We start from the raw sequence: 16,171 nt of genomic DNA on the forward strand, positions 1-16,171 counted from the left end.
TAGTGACTCCTCCAAACTATTTTAACAAAAATTGTTTTCCTTGTTGTGTGTAGTCACTAAATTCTCTGTTCCATTATCTCAGCATTCAGCCAGTGACCTGACAGAGATTTCCTTAAATGCTGAAATTTAGCAACCATATTCTTCATTAAGCACTTCCTCGGCTTCTGTAAGTTGTTCATTAGATTCTAGAGCTCTGAAAATGTTTATTGTGTCAGTTTTTGCCAGCTTAATGGCTGTTTCAGTGAAGTAAGCTTCCTACTCTGCCATTTTCCATGTTGCCACTCTAGAAGTGTATTTGTTAAATGTTTTATACAAAAAAAAATTGACAAACTATTAAGACAGAATTCATGAATTACAAATGGAAATAATCCTATTTGTATTCATAATTTACTTGTGAACATATTTCCTATAGGATCTAGATGACTGACAAGTTTTGCTTAACTCTTGAATCTTGTAATCAAATTATTTTCCATGCTTACTCTTTTAATAATGGACATTATATTTCCCAAAAATCTATTCAGTAGAATTTTTTTTTTTTTTTTAAAGATTTTATTTATTCAGTTTTTCCCCCCAAAGCCCCAGTAGATAGTTGTATGTCATAGGTTCACATCCTTCTAGTTGCTGTATGTGGGACTCGGCCTCACGTTGGACGGAGAAGTGGTGCCTCGGGGCGCGCCCGGGATCCGAACCCGGGCCGCCAGCATCAGAGCGCGCGCACTTAACCGCTAAGCCACGGAGCCGGCCCTATTCAGTAGAATTTAAAAATAGTAAAATTTCTTAAGCAGGTGTCTTTTAAAGGAATCTTGTGTATTCTAGTACATTTTATTGGAATTCAAGGAAATAGTATTATATAAACATTCAAGAAAAATTTAATTATATAAACATTGCTAGAAAATTTTAAGGAGATTTACCACTTTCTTTTAATATGATTATAAATACAAGCTTTTACCTGCTTACCAAGTTTACCAAGACTGACTATCCTAAAATTTTTAGGCTATACATTATTGTAAACATTTAAAGCCTTTCCTTAAGAATAATGGTGCTCCCCAGAAGACGTGAAGGAGCCACATGAAGAACAGCAGTGTCACACTGCACAGACTAGCATACCAGGTGATTCTTTTTCCTCTACATGCATTTCAATTTAAATGAGAAATAAGCTTAAGAAGAGAACTTATATTGTGATCAACTTTTAAAATCTTAATTCCATTTTTGTTTATAGTGCTATTCAAATGTTAACTAGAAAACTGCACATATATAGCAAACAAAATTTTGTCCATTTACCAACATTCACATTACCAAAAAAAAAAAATGAGAGACATGTTGCCCATCTTTGAATTTCATTATCCACAACAAAATACAAACACAATGCAAAACTAATTATATTCTTGTTTAAAATGAGAACATTCAGAATGGGTGTGTTTCTTCAGTTTGGTGGCCCTGCACAACTGATTTCTGATGCCCTTCCAGGATTAAGCTAACGGAAGATAAGCCATTTGTATTTGTTCTCAAAATGCTATTTGTTCCTTTCCTCCAAGGATGCAAGCAAACAAATTAATTCAAGGAAACAATGGGCTCACCCATTTGTATGCTCATATATAAGAATAAAAAATCAATTAAAAAAAAAAGAATAGATTTACCAAACCAGACTGATATATGCCAGGGCTTTACAAGCAAAACAAGAAGCCAGAATGATAGAAAATGTTCCTGTCAGCCTAGGAGGGGAGAGTTAAACAGGAAGTCCAAAATTAAAGTGGTGGCAAAGTGAATCTAATAAAAATGATTAGGAGGGCCGGCCCCATGGCTTAGCGGTTAAGTGTGCATGCTCCGCTGCTGGCGGCCCGGGTTCAGATCCCGGGCGTGCACCAACACACCACTTCTCCGGCCATGCTGAGGCCACGTCCCATATACAGCAACTAGAAGGATGTGCAGCTATGACATACAACTATCTACTGGGGCTTTGGGGAAAAATAAGGAGGAGGATTGGCAATAAATGTTAGCTCTGAGCTGGTCTTCCTCAGCCAAAAGAGGAGGATTAGCATGGATGTTAGCTCAGGGCTGATCTTCCTCACAAAAAAAAAAAAAAAAAAAAAAAGATTAGGAATGTATGTGTGGAGTGGGGTATTGAGCTCATAAAGGAGGAGCGGGGGGGAAGAAATGGATAAATTCTTAGAATCATACAACCTTCCAAAACTGGATCAAGAAGAAGTGGAGAATTTGAATAGACCAATCACCAGTAAGGAGATTGAAACAGTAATCAAAAACCTCCCCAAAAATAAAAGTCCAGGACCAGACGGCTTCCCTGGTGAATTCTACCAAACATTCAAAGAAGACTTAATACCTATCCTTCTCAAACTCTTCCAAAAAATTGAGGAGGGGGGGAAGCTCCCTAACTCATTCTACGAAGCTGACATTACCCTGATACCAAAACCAGACAAGGACAACACTAAAAAAGAAAATTACAGGCCAATATCACTGATGAACATCGAAGCGGAAATCCTCAACAAAAGACTAGCAAAACGGATACAACAATACGTTAAAAGATTATACACCATGATCAAGTGGGATTTATTCCAGGGATGCAGGGATGGTTTAACATTCGCAAATCAATCAACGTAATACACCACATTAATAAAATGAAGAACAAAAATCACATGATCATCTCAATAGATGCAGAGAAAGCATTTGACAAGATCCAGCATCCATTTATGATAAAAACTCTGAATAAAATGGGTATAGAAGGAAAGTACCTCAACATAATAAAGACCATATATGAGAAACCCACAGCTAATATTATCCTCAATGGTGAAAAACTGAAAGCTATCCCTCTAAGAACAGGAACTAGACAAGGATGCCCACTGTCACCACTCCTATTTAACATAGTATTGGAAGTCCTAGCCAGAGCAATCAGGCAAGAGAAAGAAATAAAAGGGATCCAAATTGGAAAGGAAGAAGTGAAACTGTCACTATTTGCAGATGACATGATTTTATATGTAGAAAACCCTAAAGAATCCACCAGAAAACTTTTAGAAGTAATAAACGAATATGGTAAAGTTGCAGGATACAAAATCAACATACAAAAATCAGTTGCATTTCTGTACACTAACAACGAAGTAGCAGAAAAAGAAATTAAGAATACCATCCCATTTACAATTGCAACAAAAAGAATTAAATACCTAGGAATAAACTTAACCAAAGAGGTGAAAGATCTGTACACCGAAAACTATAAAACATTTCTGAAAGAAATTGAAGAAGACACAAAGAAATGGAAAGATATTCCGTGCTCTTGGATTGGAAGAATTAACATAGTTAAGATGTCCATACTTCCTAAAGCCATCTATAGATTCAATGCAATCCCTATCAAAGTTCCAACAACATTTTTCACATAAATAGAACAAAGAATTCTAAAATTTATATGGAACAACAAAAGACCCCGAATAGCTAAAGGAATCCTGAGAAAAAAGAACAAAGCTGGAGGTATCACACTCCCTGACTTCAAAATATACTACAAAGCTATAGTAACCAAAACAGCATGGTACTGGCACAAAAACAGACACACAGATCAGTGGAATAGAATCGAAAGCCCAGAAATAAACCCACACGTCTATGGACAGCTAATCTTTGACAAAGGAGCCAAGAACATACAATGGGGAAAAGAAAGTCTCTTCAACAAATGGTGTTGGGAAAACTGGACAGCCATATGCAAAAAAATGAAAGTAGATCCTTACCTTACACCATACACAAAAATTAACTCCAAATGGATTAAAGACTTGAATGTAAGACCTGAAACTGTGAAACTTCTAGAAGAAAACATAGGCAGTACGCTCTTCGACATCGGTCTTAGCAACATCTTTTCAAACACCACGTCTGACCGGGCAAGAGAAACAATAGAAAAAATAAACAAATGGGACTACATCAAACTAAAAAGCTTCTGCACAGCAAAGGAAACCATCAACAAAACGAAAACACAACCTAACAATTGGGAGAAGATATTTGCAAACCATACATCTGATAAGGGCTTAATCTCCAAAATATATAAAGAACTCATGCATCTCAACAACAAAAACTACCAACCCAATTAAAAATGGGCAAAAGACCTGAACAGACATTTCTCCAAAGAAGATATACAGATGGCCAACAGACACATGAAAAAGATGTTCAAAATCACTAATTATCAGGGAAATGCAAATCAAAACTACAATGAGATATCACCTCACGCCCGTCAGAATGGCTATAATTAACAAGACAGGAAACAACATGTGTTGGAGAGGATGTGGAGAGAAGGGAACTCTCATACACTGCTGGTGGGAGTGCAAACTGGTGCAGCCACTATGGAAAACAGTATGGAGATTCCTCAAAAAATCAACGATAGAACTACCATATGATCCAGCTATTCCACTGTTGGGTATTTATCCAAAGAACTTGAAAACACCAATTTGCAAAGGTACATGCACCCCTGTGTTCATTGCAGCCTTATTCACGATAGCCAAGACTTGGAAGCAACCTAAGTGCCCATCAAGGGACGAATGGATAAAGAAGCTGTGGTATATATACACAATGGAATACTACTCAGCCATAAGAAACGACGAAATCCAGCCATTTGTGACAACATGGATGGACATTGAGCGTATAATGCAAAGTGAAATAAGTCAGAGGGAGAAGGTCAAATACCGTATGATTTCCTTCATTAAGTAGTAGATAGTGACAACAATGGACGGATACATAGGGACAGAGATTGGATTGGTGGTTGCCAGAGGGGAGGGGGGAGGGAGGAGGATGAAAGGGATAATTCGGTGCATGTGTGTGGTGATGGGTTGTAATTAGTATTTTGGTGGTGAACATGATGTGGTCCATGCAGAAATAGAAGTACAATGATGTACACCTGAAATTTTTACAATGTTATAAACCAATGTTACTGCAATAAACAAAAATTAAAAGGAAAAAAAAAAAAAAAGGAGGAGCGGGGTAGAAAATCAATTGATTCAATTAATGGACACAAATTTTAAAGCCTCTTTTTTCTTATCTCAGTATTTTTCAACCCTGGCCATGAATTCAAAGCTACCTATAGTGCTTTGTAAAAATGCCAGTTTCCAGAATCTCCCCTTGGAGATTCTGATGCATGGGTCTGTGGTATGATCCAGGCATGAGTATTTTAGAAAGTTCTGCAGGCAACTCATGAATGTCCAGGGGTGCATACTGCTAATTCATCTGTTTGAATGTTTAATGCATATAAATATAACTTTGTTTTTATATATCTGTACCCATTTTATTAGGCAAAATTCTAACCTCTACTCTCTTTTGGGACCCCACAATGGTAATAGATGCATGAATTTAAATAAATTTATTTCGTGGGCTACTTAAATTTTTATTCAATGATCAAATAAAAAGTAGAAACTGAGAGATATTTTATAGCCCTACAGAACAGAAAATGCATCTCTTCAGTCCCTAAAATTCTGCTCAATGTAAATTACCAAGTTGGCCCGCCCCAACCTCAGAGTCTTTGCCTAGAACGTCAAATAACACTTGATGTGCATCTAACTCATTTCCTATTGTTTCTGACATGGAAGCAGAAATGTCTGCTATGTCCTTTCTGATGGGCCTGCTCTGTATACACAATGTTATTACAAGCACCAGGACCTTCACTCCTCTTGATAACAAATGAGAGCATAAATATAACAAAAATTGAGTTTTGACTTTGTTAACAGCTTGAGTGTAGCCACTCTGGGGACAGAAGGGCAATCTTAATTTTAGAAAGTTTGGAAGGGCATCAGGGCAATGGTGAAGTAACAGCCACTCTCTCTGTGGCTGTGACAGTGACTCAGGCTTTCTCACCCTAGAAGAGCAGATTTCCAAAGAAAAGCTACAAGTATCTATTACTCTTAGAAGACTGAACTATTGTTCATACAGTGGGAACTTCACAGGTTTTAGAGTCTGAATAAACTACATTTATATTCCATCCCCAGTACTTCCTAGCTGGGCAATTTTGGGCAAAGGGCAAGTTGTATAACCTCTCTGTGCCTCTATTTCACAAGATAAATCTGTTTTCTGCAGAGGCCAAATAGGTGAATGGGGGTGTGGTAGGAATCACCACCCTTGCATCTTTCAAGTCCTCACTGGTGGCACTAAGTTCTGCAATCCCTCCAGAAATGAGATATTGCTTTTTGCTTACTATTTTCTCAGATAGAGGCAGTTCTAGTGGCTTCCATTTGGCCCTTCTTACCACAATAGCCCTCACTCCACAGGTCAGGCAAGTAATATGGGGATTCTACCAGTTGCTGAGTGCATCTATCCCAACTATGCATTCCAGAACTGGAATCGGTTAAGCAGCTCACTGTGAGACAGACCTGAGCTAAAACTCTATTGATCCCCGGACCTTCACAAGCCCCTACTCTGACTGGTGGAACACCATAACATTTTGGATCTCCTGGAATTAGAGTCAGTTCGAGGCCAGTGTCCAGTAACCTCTAAAAAGTCTGATTATTTCCTTTTCCCCAGGGCACAGTCACCCTGCTAAAAGACTATGGGTTCCTATGGGGAAGGCTGGGAGAAAGTAACAAAACAAATTTTTGGCAATTAGTGGGGTCCTTCCTCAAGGGTATCCAGCCTCCCCTTCACTCAAAGACTCAACTCACTCAAGTCTGGGAATGAATTGAGAGGTCATAACTCTCTGTTTTGGTGATTAGAGTTAATTTTCTGTTTACTTAGCCTAGAACTCTTCCACTTACACAGATTAATTCAGAATTTAGTATTGTTCATCTACCTCTTTTGTAGCGACATCATGATCAACTAGCCAACATCATAGGTCTCTGTCAGACTATTATGATTACTGATTTGACTCTGCTCTTCATTACAATAACCACGTTCACCTTGTCTTTGGTGATTAAGTGCCATCTTTTGGCTCCTGTCACCCCAGGATCCAATTACCTCCATTGCATTTAGAGATTCCAGTTCAGTAGCAACAGTTCCCACTCTAAATTCTGACCTACAGAGAACAATGGACACAGAGCTCTTCAAGGATGCTGAAGCTCTCCTCACAAATTTATTTCTCACAGTCATAGTGAAAGGTGTGTTCTCTCACCACTCTGGTGGTTGAGCAGGTCTTACATAACAAATCCTCTCTAATATTTCAATTTCCCTGAATTTTTGGATACCTTCCTCTACAGTATAACAAGGCAGTTTGGCATTTCAATCTCATTTAGTGTGTGTGATATTTTGGTCCATAGTTCAATCAATCAAATAAACAAACTGTTAGAGCTCTTTCTAATCCCTTAAACTAAAACATTACATCCAGAATCTCTTCTTTGTGGGCCCATATCAATAAGTTTGACCTGATCTAGTTTTATGTTCCTTCCAACCTTATCCCACACCTTTAATATTCATTTCCACACACATTCCCCAGATTTCTGTCCATATAAATTGGAAGAATCATGCAGTTCTTTTGGTGTCTAGCACATCTCCTGTGGGTCACACTTTGTACCTCACCCTTTGGGTCCTGCTGAGACTTGCATGTAGTTAGAGGTCTACAAGCAAAGGCATGGTGGGTGTGTGTCCAGAGGAGAATCAGTGGTGTCTCATAAGGCAACTACATCAGGAGAGGTCATTAAGGGTTCTCCAGGCAAAGCAGAGTAAACACCCTCAGACACGGGTGGAAGGGCTGCTTCTATTGGAAGAGAAGACAGCAAAATTTAGAAACTCAATGTTCTGAGCTTCATTGAGATCTCCCCATATGTCGTCATTCCAATTGTCAAGATTCCACTCCTTCCTAATCAATACCTTCCTTTAATAGAAAACACTTGCAAGACTGGGAATTCTATTTGTGTTGTAATCCAGCCACTCATGAGATGAAACTCTGGGTTTGGTTTTCAGAAATCTCAACCCTGTGACTATAGGAGTTAAGTGTTTCTTTCAGGGCAGAGACAGAAGCTTTCAGATCATTTATATGGAATTGAGTTGGGAATTTAAAACTCTGACCTCATCCTTTTCCTTTCTCACTTTCCCCAGTGCAGCTAGGAACAATCATTCAACCTCATTATATTCCTTAGTTTGACTAAAATATTCCAATTTATCAAGTGCAAGGTCACCCAGAATCTTGCCTTTTGTATGTATTTTATTTGGAGCACCCAATGGCAATATTTTGCATTTCTCTATAGCTACATCATGCCATGGACTACCAAAGTTCTCTTTACTGCTCGAAATAGAGTCATTAAGTCCTTTAAATCTAATGAGATTAGAGAACCGATTCCAGAAAACTCAGAACCAATTTTAAAAACTTATCATAAAATTCTCTTCTTCTAGAACCACTCTTGGTACCAAAATCTGTATTAGTCATGATTCTAACAGGGAAATAGTACCAGTAGGATAGATAGATGTAGACAGATAGAAAGACAGGTAGATAGATTAGATAGAGGATGGATAGATAGATAGATAGATAGATAGATAGATAGATAGATAGATAGATAGATAGATAAAGAGTAGGGGAGAGAAAGAGATTTATTTTAAGGAATTAGCTTACACAATTGTGGGGGCTAGCAAGTTTCAAATTTGTGAAGAAGGCTGGCAGGCTGGAAACCCTTCAGCAGGAGCTGAAGTTGGGGTCCATTGGTGAAATTTCTCTTTCCTCAGGGAAACCTGAGTTTTGCTCTTAAGGCTTTTCAACTGACTTGATGAGGCAATACCAGATTATTAAGGATAATCTTTGAGGATAATCTCCTTTACTTAAAGTCAACTGATTGTATATGTTAACATCTACAAAAACACCTTCACAGCAACACTAGATTAGTGTTTAACTAAATAACTGAGTACTATAGCCTAGACAAATTGACAGGTAAAACTAACCACTGCAGACCTCCCCATATGGACATGATAATAGCTACTTCTGGGTAAACCATAAATTAACCAGAATGTCTTCAGGAGGCCCATGTTTTCGTTATTATGTAATATTACATAATTTGTTGCATATAATTATCATTCTATTTAAATCCTCTTTTATGTTACATCTAACGTATGATTAATATTTACATCTCTGTTTCCACAGTCATATTTTATGAAAATCACTATTGGTTGGTCATTTTATTCCAAAACAAAAACCTTGGGACAATGTCATCAGCAGGTACATTGATATTTCAATATGAGGATAGACACAGAGTGCTATTCATCACTGTCACTTCCTAAAATTTTCTGTAGGTTATGGTCATCTTTCATGAAATTCTGATGCTTCTCAAAGCTCCTAGTTGTTTTAAGCTTCTTCTTAAATGGAGAGAATACGCTCCATCTCTTTTGTAATAACTTGTGCCATGCTCCAACTCATCCTGATTATTTTGAGCTCTTTACATAATATTTCAAGAGGAAGAATCCTATCCCTTCTATATAATAGCTCTCCAACTATAAAATCCAGTAATAATTTCATTTAGGACAAATCTTAGTTCAAACAGAGCATGGTCTTTCAATTTCAACAAACATTTATTGAAAAATGGTTAGAACTGTGAATGAAGACTTATACTTTTTGACATCTGCAGTATTCCCAAGTCCTGAGACATTACCTGGCATAAAACGGATTCTTAATTAATTTTCTAATTTTTTTAATATAACAGCTTTATGAGATGTAATTCACAAAACTTAATATTCACTGTTTTAAAGGGTATAATTCAGTGGGGTTTTTTAGTATAATCACAGAGTTGTGCAAACATCACCACTATATAACTTTAGAACATTTTTGTGACCCCAAAAAGGAACCCCATATCCATTAGCAATTGCTCCCCATTCCTTCATTTTCTCCTCTCACAGGACTCTGGGAGCCACTAATCTACTTTCTGCCTCTATGGATTTTTGTACTCTGGACATTTCATATATATGGAACCATACAATACGTGTTCTTTTGTGACTTAGCACAATGTTACGAGGTTCATCCACGCTGTAGTATGTATCAACACTTTGTTCATTTCATTGCCAAATATATTCCACTATAAAGATATACCACATTTGTTTATCCATTCATCACCTGATGGAGGTTACCACTTTTTGGCTACTAGGAATAATGATGCTATGACTATCACTGTACAATTTTTTTGTGTGAACATATGTTTTCAATTCTTTTGGGTAGACTCTTAGGAGTGGAATTTCTGGTCATATGGTAACCCCATGTTAAACATTTTGAGGAATTTCCAAACTGTTTTCTAAAGTGGCTGCGCCATTTATATTCCTTGCTTATTTTGCTCACTGCTGTATCTCCAGCACCTAGAACATTGCCTAGTAGGTCTCAATAAATATATATTTATTGAATTAATGAATTAATGAACAAATATAGTTCTCGTACTTATTAACAAATTCTCACTATAACAAATTAGTGCCAAGCACTTATTTAAAACAAGAGGTTGTAAGAAGACATTCCTAATCTCATTCTCATTAGTTAAAGCAGAAAGGAATCGCAGACAGTTATCTACAATTCGGGAGCACACGTCTCAAAGGATAATCCTTATTAACATCATTTTTCTCAAAAATACAAGAATTACACATTCAAAGTAACTGACAGAGATATATCGTGATTTATTCATAAATAAAACTTAGCAGATAAGCTCAGTTGGTTAGCGTATATGCCAATGAACCCAAAGTGATAGGTTTGAACCCCAGAAAAGGTGGTTTTTCTATTTGTTTATGCAATGGCCACATCTTGCATTCCCCGCCCTAGACAACTTAACATTGCAAAAGAATTAAGTGACTGTAACTGCATTAGCAGAAACCATTGGCTCTACTAGACAAGGTGCTTTGAGTTTGTTGACAGTTTCAGACACGTATCTGCGATCACACAATATTCAGGTGTATATTTAAAAGTAATGTTTACCCTATGTACTCTGGATACTTGAGTTAAAAACAATTTAGAAGCGTGTTCTTATTTTAAATGCCTAGAAAATTCATTGTGTGCCCTCATTTGCTATTAACTCTGCTAAGAGTTATGCATGTGAATCCAAGGAAGCACAGTCTCTTTAATTATCAGACATTGATGTGTTGCTGTATTTTGAACACCAGGCTGGCACTTCTTCCACTTTGAAACAATCAGTGAGCTGAAAGAATCCTAAACTCACTTAAATCTAAAGTAGAATTTGTTTTCTTAAGTAATGTCAACGATAATGAAATATAAGCTCACATGGAGAAATAATTTGCATTTAATATTCTCATTATGTTTCTTGCATCTAATTTAAATGAGATTAGGACATTTATCTCAACTTATTTTGATGTAGTATAATGAAAGGCAGTTCAAAGCATTTAAGAAAGATAAGCATGGATGTTCTTATGAGCAAGATGAAAAAATGTGAGTTCTTGAAAGTTTAAGAGAGACTTGTGAGGCTGCCACCATTTATTGAATTCCTATAAAATATCAAGCATTGGGATCGCAGGTTTACATACATTATCTCATTTAATCTTCACACCATAAATAAAGTGTTATAATCCTCATTTTATAGAAAATGACTCTGAGGTTTTAGAAGGGTATTTGCTTAAGAATGCTAACAGAGGGAGTGGCACGGCTGGAATTTAAACCTACGATGTCTACAGAGCCCAAACTCTTAACTACTAAACCATACCACCTTGTTCCAAAAATTGTTATAATTTTAAAAGAAGCCCCCTTGGAAACTTTAGATTTATCCCAAACCATATTATTATATATATATTTTAAATTACAATAGTAATACATGGTGGTTGTACAAAATTTAGATAATACATATAAGCTAAAGAATGAAAATCAAAATAATCCAATTGTATCAGTGTTCAGCTGCAGAGGGCAGAATCCTTCCCACCAGCGTAAACCAAAAGAGATTTTACTAAGTACTAAATGGCTTACAGAATTATTGTAAAGGCTGAAGAGAGAGATTCTAGGTTGTGCTTTCAGAAATGAATCCCGCAGCCATACCACAGGGAAGTACTGATTCTTCAGCAATTAGATGTTAGGATTCAAAACCATGCCATCACTGCCAATACCAGAAAACTGCTCCACAATCTACCCCGTGCCTACTGTCCTACACAACAGCAAAACGGATGTGCCACGCACAGCTTCATGACAATCACGTTACAAGTGGCTCCACACTGGGACTCCTAATGATGATGCAGCAAAAAATCAAAAGCTTCTATGACTATGCTTGCCAGCAGAAATGGCAGGAGTAACAAAAGTATAGTTTCTGTCTCACTTGCACCTTCCAAATCTCCTGCAATGACATAGGGTTCGTAGGTGTTAATTAGTTACAGAAACCAAGCTGTAATGGAGTCTAAGAAATGGAATTTCCAACTTTCTAGTCTCTACAGTGTAGGAAAGCATCTGAGAAGAGGTTGGAAGAGAGGCGGAGCACCAGCCATCACAGCCACTAAGCCCAAGATCTGACATAACCACTGTGAGCATTGTGTTGCTTTTTCTGACTATTTATAAATCAATGAGTTTGTACCTACTTCTCTATAATCTGATTATTTTTTATTGAATAGCTGAGTGGTGTTCAATTTTATGGATACACTGCCACTGATCTAGTAAACCCCCCATTTTGGAAATGCAGATTATTCTAACATTTTTAATATTACAAACAATGTTTCAATAAACATATTTGTTGCTAAATCAATGAACACATTTATGATATTTTCCTTAGATAAACTGTTAGAAGTGAATTTCGAAGTAAAATATGCAAAACTGTAATGTTGTTAAATATTTAGAGAAATATAGTATCAATTTATTTTCTTACCACCAGTGTACACAATTACCCAATTTCCCCCTACATCTGGCCTACACTGGGTCTCATTATTTTTTTAAAAGATTATTAACCATATTGTTAAAATTTGAAGCTACTTGACTATTAATGAGGTTATTTTTATATGTTAATTTGTCATGTGTTCATTTTTTTTAATTATTATTTTTATTATTTTTTATTTTTTTTGTGAGGAAGATCAGCCCTGAGCTAACATCTGCCAATCCTCCTCTTTTTGCTGAGGAAGACTGGCCCTGGCCATGCCCATCTTCCTCCACTTTATATGGGACGCCGCCACAGCATGGCTTGACAAGTAGTACGTCGGTGCGCGCCCAGGATCCGAACCGGTGAACCCCCGGCTGCCACAGCGGAGCGCACGCACTTAACCACTTGCGCCCCCGGGCCAGCCCCCTGTTGTGTGTTCATTTTTGAAAAATTCATCCTTCCTATTTCCTTATTAAAATTTGGCTTTTGTTTTAATTAATTTGTAAGATATCTTTTATTATTAAGATATATTATTGTTATTACTATTCTTAACCTTTTTTTTTTTGCATCTATACCACATACATTTTTCTCAGTTCAATTTTTATGATATCTTTTTAGTATATTTTTGTCCTGTACGTTATGGTTTCAGTTTTTACAATTCAAAGTTCTCTAAGAGGAATTTTCATTTTATAATTAATTTTAAATATTTATAGCATTCAAAATTAAATGAGCTCCATGGTGATAAATCAGCATTTTTTAAAAATATAACAGCTTCAGTGAGATATAATTTACATACCATAATAGTCACCCTTTTAAAATGTATAATTCAGTGGGTTTTAGAGTTGTGCAAACACTACCACTATATAATTTGGGAAAATTTTCATCTCCCCACAAAGAAATCCCATCTCTATTAGCAGTCAATCTCCATTCCCCAGTTTTCTCCACCCACCCAGACCCTGGAGGTCGCTAATCTACTTTCTGTTACTATGTATTTGTGTTCTAGACATTTCACATAAATGGTATCATACAATACATGTGCTTTGTGACTGGCTTCGTTCATTTAACACAATGTTTTCAGGATTCATCTATGTTGTAGCATATATCAATAATTTATTCCTTTTTATTGTCAAATAATATTCCATTATTTGAATGTGGATATACCACATTTTGTTTATCCATTCATCAATTGATGGATGTTACTACTCTTTGGCTACTAGGAATAATGCTGCTGTGAACATCAGTGTACAATTTTTTGTGTGAACAATATGCTTTCAATTCCCTTGAGTAGATACTGAGTAGTGAATTCTTAGATACCTAGTAGGAAGTTCCATACTGTTCTCCAAAGTGGCTGCACCAATTACATTCCTACCAGAAATGTATGAGAATGTATGTACCGCATTCTCTCCAACACGTTATGTTTGTCTTTCTAGTAATAGCTATCTTACTTAACTTGAAATAGTATGTTATTGTGGTTTTAATTTACACTTCCCTAATGACTAATGATGGTGAGCATCTTTTCATATGCTCCTTGATCATTTGTGTATCTTCTTTGGAGAAATATCTATTCAAATCCTTTGCCCATTTTTTAATTGGATTATCTGTCTTTTTATGTAGTTCTTTATATTTTCTGGATAAAAGTTCCTTATTATACATGTGTTTTGCAATATTTTCTCCAAATGTGTGGGTTGCCTTTTCACTTTCTTGGTGGTTTACTTTGTGGTAAGAGTTTATTTCCAGGCTCTCAATTCTATTCCATTGATCTATGTATTTACCCTTATACCTGTACTTCATTTTCTGAATTTCTGTAGAGCTTTGTAGTAAGTTTCAAAATGGGATACTTTTCATTCATTAAGGTCTTCTTTAAATTCAACAATGTTTTGTAGTTTTCAGGGTTCAATTCTTGCACTCCTTTCATTAACTTTATTCTTAAGCATTTTATTCTTTTGATGCTATTAATGGGACTGTTAACTTAATTTCGTTTTGGATTGCTCACTGCTAGTGTATAGAAACACATTTTTTAAATATTGGTCTTGTATCCTGCAACCTTGCTGAACGTGTTTATTAGCTGTAATAGTTTTAATATGGATTCCTTAGGATTCTCTCTATACAAGATCATGTCCTTTGCAAACAGAGATAGTTTTACTACTTCCTTTCCAATCTGGATACCTTTTATTTCATTTTCTTACCTAATTTCTCTGGTTAGAACCTCCAATACAATGTTGAATGGAAATGGCAAGAGTGGACATCTTGTCTTTTCCTGATCTTTGGAGGAAAATTCTCAGTCTTTCACCACTAAGTATGATGTTAGATGAGGCTTTTCATAGATGCCCCCTATTGGGTTGAGGAAGTCCCCTCCTATTCCTAGTTTGTTGAATATTTTTATCATGAAAGGATTTTGGATCTACTTGCTTTTAAAGCCAAGATTTAGCAGCCAGTATAAAAGACCAATAAACAAAATATGTAATCAAATTACACTATTATGATTTAGATTTCAAAAAATGGTGTTATCTTGAAGTTCTCTGGTTTTCTTGGCAGCTTGTGAATTGATTTTGAAGTTGTCGGGGGAAGAGGGAGAATCCCCCTCTGCCCTTTTCCTTAAGGTTCTTATGGCTGGCCAAATAATTAACAAGACAGGTTAGCAGGAGAAAATAATGCCAAGTTTAATAACATGTATACATGGGAGAAACTCAGAAATGAGCAACTCGTCCCTCTGTCTAAGCTGCTTGCTTAAGTATTGCAGCTAAAGGCAAGGAGCGTGTTGGGGGTGGGTAGTGGCCTGGGACTTCAGAGGGCAGGAGGACAATTCTTTTCGGGGTCATCTATAGATAATGTGGTCAGGGAGAGACAGAGTTTTTGATAAAAGAGGCTTGGTGCCTTTGCTATTGTAACCTCTATCCTACATTATCTTTATAGCCATCATGATAGAAGATCTGTTCCAGGAAGGAGCCACCATGTCAAATTCTTTAGGCAGTTAGTGGGGGAGGTCAAATGTCCCTCAGAGAAAACAATCAAGGTAAAGAGATATATTTCAGGGTGGCCAAATCTTGATCTCCCACAAAGTCAATTCCAAAAGAAGCAATCCCAAAAATATTTCAAGCAAATGTAGCATTGTGGAATTAGTGGTAATCCTATAAAAACAACTATTTGGAAAAACAATATACTCTTTATTTTATACGTACATTCTATGTTCTAGCACTTACTCTTTAATGTTTGGAGTTACATTAAAGAGTTACAAACATTACAAATGCTTCTGAAGAAAACTTCCTCAACAAATTAAAGTTGAAATATTATAAGAATAGTAATCATCATCAGAAAGCTGTTTCTCATATTTAGTCCAAATTGCCTTCCTGGAATTTACACCATTTCCCTGGTTCTGCCTTCAAGAGTAGACACAACAACTTTACCATCTCTTCTGATTGGAAAAATGTACTTGATATTAAGAGAATTGGTTCTAGTTTGTCAAGTTAGAA

This window comes from Ceratotherium simum, chromosome 17 (assembly GCF_057802395.1).
Source record: "Ceratotherium simum simum isolate JZ-2026a chromosome 17, ASM5780239v1, whole genome shotgun sequence".
NCBI lineage: Eukaryota > Metazoa > Chordata > Mammalia > Perissodactyla > Rhinocerotidae > Ceratotherium > Ceratotherium simum.